The following is a 7,152-nucleotide window of genomic DNA, read 5'->3' on the forward strand; positions in this document are numbered from 1 at the left end:
TTCTGCTAGATGCCAAAACCTACTAGAAGTGTTCACTAGAGTAGTTAACTAAGTGTGCGTTTGGGTTAGGATGAAAAATGAAAATTATTTCACTATTCAGTTTTTTTTTTTTTTACTATTCATGGGTCCCATTATGCTTTTTGGCATTATTAATGGGTCTCACTGTACTATTTCAACTAACTTTTAACTTTATCTATAGTACTTTCAGCAATAATTTTTCAGTTTTAGCAAAATAAGCAATATCCAAACACATCCTAATACACTTGAGAACAAAAAGACTATAAGATCATCACAAATTTTTAGCCCATTCAAATCTCTAGGGGTAATACCGTAATAGAGTAATTTCAAAGGAAGTACCAAACAAAAAGACTAAAAAAAACCCTTAACTTACTTTAACCTATAATTGCTTTTAGGGGTAAAAAAGGTAATTTCATAGGCCATTGCACCACAAATTTTTTCAAACGTCTTGACCGAAAAACGAAACCATAAGACTCACAAAACTGCCGTCTAAATGCAAAATAAATCCGCTCAAACTCTCCTTCTTTTCTTTTTTTTTTTTTTTTTTTTTTTTTTTAATATATATATATATATATATATAGATAGAAGATTTAAAGAGAAAAAGAAAAACACATGGATAGAAAAATCAACTTTGACTTTGACTTCTCTTTTTTTGTCTCATTTTGGACTATCCTCTTGTGTGAATGAGTCTGCTAGAAAATCATTTACTCTAACATAGTTTAAGAAAAATTAAAGATTGTATCTAACATTAATTATTAATCAATAAATGTAGAAATACACTCAATCTTGTTTGTACAAAAAAAAGAAAAAGAAAAAAAAGAAGAAAAGAAATACACTCAATCTCGCACATAAATAACATGTCTCTATTTTTTTTTTTTTTTTTGAGAAACTAGATTGGATGTCCAGACTAGGCTATTATTGTGTAAGGTTGAATTTTATCAACCATCTTATTGGCTTTATTCCGTGCCAAATTTGCTTGTATTTTAGCAATTAGTAATCCTGTATTTAGGTGGGGATCATGTAAGGGTAGTGTGTGAGAGAGTGTGAAGAAATGTTCAAGATTGTGCAAAGAAGCAGGGACTCACGACTGGATCTCACGGGTGGCTCGTGGCTTGCAAGCCGCCAGAAGTTTCACACGTGTCAAGCATGCCAGAAGTTGAAGCGTCATGCCAGTTGGAGCACTACAAGACAAAAAGTACAGACTGGCCGTTCAGTTACCTCGCGGCTTATTCAAGTCGCGAGGCCAAACTGCCAGCCAGCTCTGTTTTGAAAAAAAAAAACTGACTCTTCGCATTCCTATCTCACCCTAGTATATTTACCCCTTATACCCACGAAATGTTGAGAGCTTCTAGAGAGAATTTTGAGAGAGAAACTCTAGAGAAAAACAAGATTGACTCATCCCCAATCTTCACATAGAGACTCTTCAAATTCCTCTACTCTCACCCTCTCCATTGTTACATCTTTGAGAGGTACATTACCAAAACCTTTTCTCACCATACCCATATTTGTGAGAAGGCTGTTTGGTGCTTTGGGAAACAGTTAAGAAGGGACCAATTTCATATTGGTTGATGCTATGGTTTATAGCGGAATTCGATAAGCTAAAGAAGAAATAGGTTCGGCGTAACCTTATTGGAGTAGGATCTTGGAGGGCTTAGGTACACTGGGTAGATTAAGCTTGGAGGGTCTTCTGCTGTTCATATATTCCAACTACATTCTTTAGTGGATTATTTACAGCTTGGAGGGTGGCAAAGAGGTTTTATGCCGAGGGTTTCAGTTTCCTCTTCAATAACACATCGTTGTGTTGTCCTTGTGTTTGCATCTCTCTTCTCTTAATCTTTGCCATTTAATTTTTGCTATGGATGTGATTTTATTTGCTTTAGATTACTTATCAATTCTTTTTTAAGCTTTTGTTCATATTCCGCACATTAATTGTTTGATATTAAGCTTGAATTGGTAATTTGTAAATTGGGGGTCTAAACGTTCAAGGTGTTTTATACACTAATTGAACATTCACTTGGTATTAGAGCGGGTTCACTTATATTGGTTTCATTACCTGAGTGTGATCCTTGACCCCATATTGAGATGGACCGGTCTCAATCCCTAAATGTACCTCCATATTTTGATGGTAGCAACTATGCATTTTGGAAGGTGCGGATAAGAGCATTTTTGTGTTCTATAGATGAGGCTATTTGGGATGCCGTTGAAATAGGTTGGACAAAGCCGGAGGCAGCCAAATCCACATGGGATAAGGCAGCCCTCATGGCATCAAATGCTAATAGCAAAGCACTTAACGCAATTTTTTGTGGTGTGTCCCCAGATGAGTTCCATCAGATTTCTCATATCACCATTGCCAAGGAAGCATGGCAAATTTTGAAGACCACTTATGAGGGTACAAAGAAAGTTAAGGACACAAAGCTACAAATGTTGACTACCCGGTTTGAGGAGCTCAGGATGAGCGAGGATGAGTCCTTTGATTCTTTCTATAGTAAGCTAAATGAAGTGATCATCAGCAAGTTTAACTTGGGAGAGAAAACGGAGGACTCAAAAGTTGTACGAAAAATTCTTCGTTCATTGCCGGAGAGCTTCCGTGAAAAGGTGACTGCAATTGAGGAGAGCAAGGACCTTGATGAAATCATAGTCCAAGAGCTGAGTATTTCTCTCCAAACGTATGAGCTGTAAGGTTGAATTTATTCAACCATCTAATTGGCTTTATTCCGTGCCAAATTTGCTTGTAATTTAGCATTTAGTAACCCTGTATTTAGGTGGGTTTGTTGTAAGGGTAGTGAGTGAGATAGAGTGAAGTTTGCTCAAGAGTGTGCAAGAAAACAGAGACTCGCGGCTGGGACTCGCGGGTGACTCGCAGCTGCAAGCCGCCAGAAGGAGCACACGTGCCAAGCATGCTGGAAGATGAACAGTCATGCTAGCTGGAGCACTACAGGACAAAACAGGACAACTGGCCATACGATTAACTCGCGACTGGATCTCGCGACTTAGTCAAGCCGCGAGGTCAAGCCGCGAGCCACCCCTATTTTGTAAAACCTGACGTTTCACATTCCTCTCCCACTCCAGTATAAATACCCCTTTTACCCACGATTGAAAGAGAGCTTCCAGAGAGAATTTTGAGAGAGAAACCCTAAAGAAAAACCAGATTGTTTCACCCACAATCTCTACCTTAGAGTCTCTTCAAATTCCTCAACTCTCTTCCTCTCCATTGTTAAATCCTTGAGAGGCATTATACCAAACCTGGTTCTCACCATCATCATCACTGTGAGACAGTTGTTTGGATTTCTGGGAAGCAGTTAGGAAGGAACCAATCTTCATTGGTTGATGCTACGGTCTAGTAGCGGAATCCGGGAAGCTAGAGAAGAAAAAGGTTCGGCGCAACCTCGTTGGAGCAAGAAGCTTGGAGGGCTTAGGTGCACTGGGTAGATTAGGCTTGGAGGGTCTATTGCTGTCCTTGTATCCCAACTGTATTTTCTAGTGGATTGTTTACCGCTTGGAGGGCGGCGGAGAGGTTTTTCGCCGAGGACTTCGGTTTCCTCTTCGATAACACATCGCCTGTTGTCTTTGTGTTTGCATCTTCCTTCCTCTCTATCTTTGCCTTTTTATTATCTGCTGTGGTTTTATTTTGTTATGGCTTAGATAGTCTTTAACCAATTTCGTATTATAGCATGTGTTAAGTTTCCGCACACTAGTTGTTTGACATATTGCTTGTATTGGTTAAGTTGTAATTTGGGGGTCTAAACGTTCAAAGGTGTTTTGTACACGTTTTTGAACTTTCAATTGGTATCAGAGCAGGTACACTTGTTGTGGTTTTATTACCTAAGTGTGATCCTAGACCCCTGTGTTGTGGTTGTTGTTTTGGAATATACCATGCTGAATTGTAGCTTAAGTGTTTGTGAAAATGACTTTATGCATATGTCTGAAAGGTGTCTTACTGATGATCTTGTAGAGTTGTTAAAAACTAAGAAACATGCTAGAGTATTTGTTCACATGCTGGAATATCTTGAAAATCAGAATCTTGTCTTACACAGTAGCATATCTGAATCTAAATCATTTATTAAGAAATATAAAAGAAAGAATAGAATGTTGTGTGAGATGATTGAGAATCTGAAAATGAAAAATCAATCTGAAAGAAGCATGAAAACTGATGATGAGTTTGTGTTTGAAGGTCAAGAATGTCTGTCACATGTGAACCTATTTGTGCATACCTCATCGAAGGTGTTTAATGCGTGTTTGTGGTATCTTGACAGTGGGTGTTCTCGCCATATGACAGGGGATAAGTCACTGTTTAAGACACTCAAAGAAAAGGTTGGTGACTATGTGACCTTTGGTGATGGAAGTCATGCTCAAGTCCTAGGCAAAGGAACCATTGAGATACCTGGTTTGCCTCTGTTGAAAGATGTGCTGTTCATAAAAGGGCTGAAGGCGAATTTGCTGAGCATCACTCAAATTTGTGATGATGATTTCCTGGTACAATTCTCTAAGAAAGGATGTTTGATCATCAATGAAGAGGGGATTCAGGTTTTGGAAGGAAATCGGACTACAGATAACTGTTATGGAATAGTTCCCACGGCACCAATATCGTGTAGAAGTGCTCGTGTGGATATGTTGGAGCTGTGGCATCACAGATTTGGGCATGCCAACTTCAAACAAGTAGCAAAAGTCTCCAAACTTGAAACAGTCGAGGGACTTCCTAAGTTTGGAAAAGTGAAGAAGACCGTTTGTGGTGCATGTCAAATGGGGAAGCAAACTAAGGCAAGTCATCACAAGGTGAATGTGATAGCCACCTCTCGGTGCTTGGAGTTACTTCATGTTGATCTAATGGGGCCTACCAGAACTGAAAGCCTAGGGGGGAAGAGATACATTATGGTCATTGTGGACAACTACTCAAGATACACTTGGGTTGAATTCCTTAGAGAAAAATCAGAAGCTTGTGAGAGGTTGGAGATTCTGTGCAAGAAACTACAAAACGAAAAAGGGATTCCGATAGCCAAAGTTAGAAGTGATCATGGGAGAATTTGAGAATGCAAGATTCGAGTCCTTCTGTGAGAAGAATGGAATTAAAAGAGAGTTTTCAGCTCCCAAAACTCCACAAAAAAATGGAGTGGTAGAGAGAAAAAATCGTGTGATTCAGGAGATGGCAAGAGTCATGCTGCTTAACAAGCAAATACCTCAAAAATTTTGGGGAGAAGCTGTCAACACCTCGTGTCACATTGGCAATAGGATTTTCTTTCGAGTTGGTACAAAGAAGACTGCCTATGAGATATGGAATGGGAAGAAGCCTAAAGTGAAGTATTTCCGGGTATTTGGAAGTAAATGCTATATCTTAAATGATCGAGAGAATCTTGGGAAGTTTGATGCGAGAAGTGATGAGGGTATTTTTCTTGGCTACTCTACTACAAGTCGAGCGTATAGAGTGCTTAACAAGAGAACAAAGGCTGTGATGGAGTCCATAAATGTCAAGATTGATGATGCCTTACCTAAGGTGGAAATGATTGATGATGTAGAAGGGCCGAGCACCAAAGAGCCCGATGTTGAGGTAGAAGCTTTGGATATAGAAGGTGAAGAACCTATACCAGAAGTAGAATCGACTCCCATCAACCCAAGAATGGAAACGAGATCGATGTCTAGAACTTCAAGTCCTCTTACTCCTCCAGAATTTCATCCTCCTATCTCTCGTAGTGATGAAGTTTCCACTTCAAAAAGGCCATCTTCAAGAGTTATCAAGAATCATCCGGAAAGTAATATCATAGGATCTCTTGATGACGGTCTTCGCCTCAGGAAAGGAAACATTCTGCTAACCAATCATGTAACATATCACTGTTATCTTGCACAGTTTGAACCAAAAAGGGTTGAAGAGGCTCTTCAAGATGAGAATTGGGTTGAGTCAATGCATGAAGAGCTGAATCAGTTTGTGAGGAATGATGTGTGGGAACTTGCTCCACGGCCTGAGAACATTCATGTTATAGGCACAAAGTGGATTTTTAAAAACAAAACTGATGAAGATGGAGAGATAATTCGAAACAAATCTCGGTTAGTAGCTCAAGGATACACTCAAGTAGAAGGAGTGGATTTTGATGAATCATTCGCTCCGGTGGCAAGACTCGAATCCATTCGAATCCTCATGTCCATTGCGTGCACTTTGAATTTCAAACTTTATCAAATGGATGTAAAGTGCGCATTTCTGAATGGATATCTAAATGAAGAAGTATTTGTTGAGCAACCAAAAGGATTTGAGGATCCTCATTTTCCAGATCATGTATTAAGATTGAAGAAAGCCCTTTATGGCTTAAAACAAGCGCCTAGAGCCTGGTACGATCGTCTTACACATTATCTTCTAGACAGAGGTTTCAAGAGAGGGTATGCCGATCGAACTCTGTTTGTCAAAAATGATGAAGATTATCTCCTTGTGGCACAAGTCTATGTTGATGACATAGTGTTTGGGGCAACCATCGAAGATCGTGCTACTGAATTTTCTGAGGAGATGAAGAAGGAGTTTGAGATGAGTATGGTGGGGGAGCTCACATTTTTTTTGGGTCTTCAAGTCAAACAACAGAAGGAGGGTATATTTGTATCTCAAGAGAAGTATGCCAAAAACATTGCCAAGAAGTTTGGACTAGACTCCAAAAAACATGCCTCCACTCCCATGAGCTCTTCCACTAAACTGAATGTGGATTCGTCGGGAGTCGAAGTAAGTCCTACATTGTATAGGAGCATCATAGGAAGTTTGCTCTACCTTACAGCCAGTAGACCGGACATTGCTTTCAGTGTGGGCGTTTGTGCCAGGTACCAAGCTAATCCGAAGGAATCTCATCTGACTGCTGCTAAGCGAATCATTCGATATGTGAATGGTACTGCAAACTATGGTCTGTGGTATTCAAAAGACTCAAATGCTTGTCTTGCTGGGTATTCAGATGCTGACTGGGCTGGCAGTGTAGACGATCGGAAAAGCACTTCAGGCGGCTGTTTTTATCTTGGTAACAATCTTGTCTCGTGGATGAGCAAGAAGCAGAACTAAGTGTCTCTATCTATTGCAGAAGCAGAATACATCGCTGCTGGAAGTTGCTGCACTTAGCTTCTTTGGATGAAGAAATTACTTCATGACTATGGAATTCCTCAAGAAACGATGTG

Source organism: Quercus robur, chromosome 8 (assembly GCF_932294415.1).
Source record: "Quercus robur chromosome 8, dhQueRobu3.1, whole genome shotgun sequence".
NCBI lineage: Eukaryota > Viridiplantae > Streptophyta > Magnoliopsida > Fagales > Fagaceae > Quercus > Quercus robur.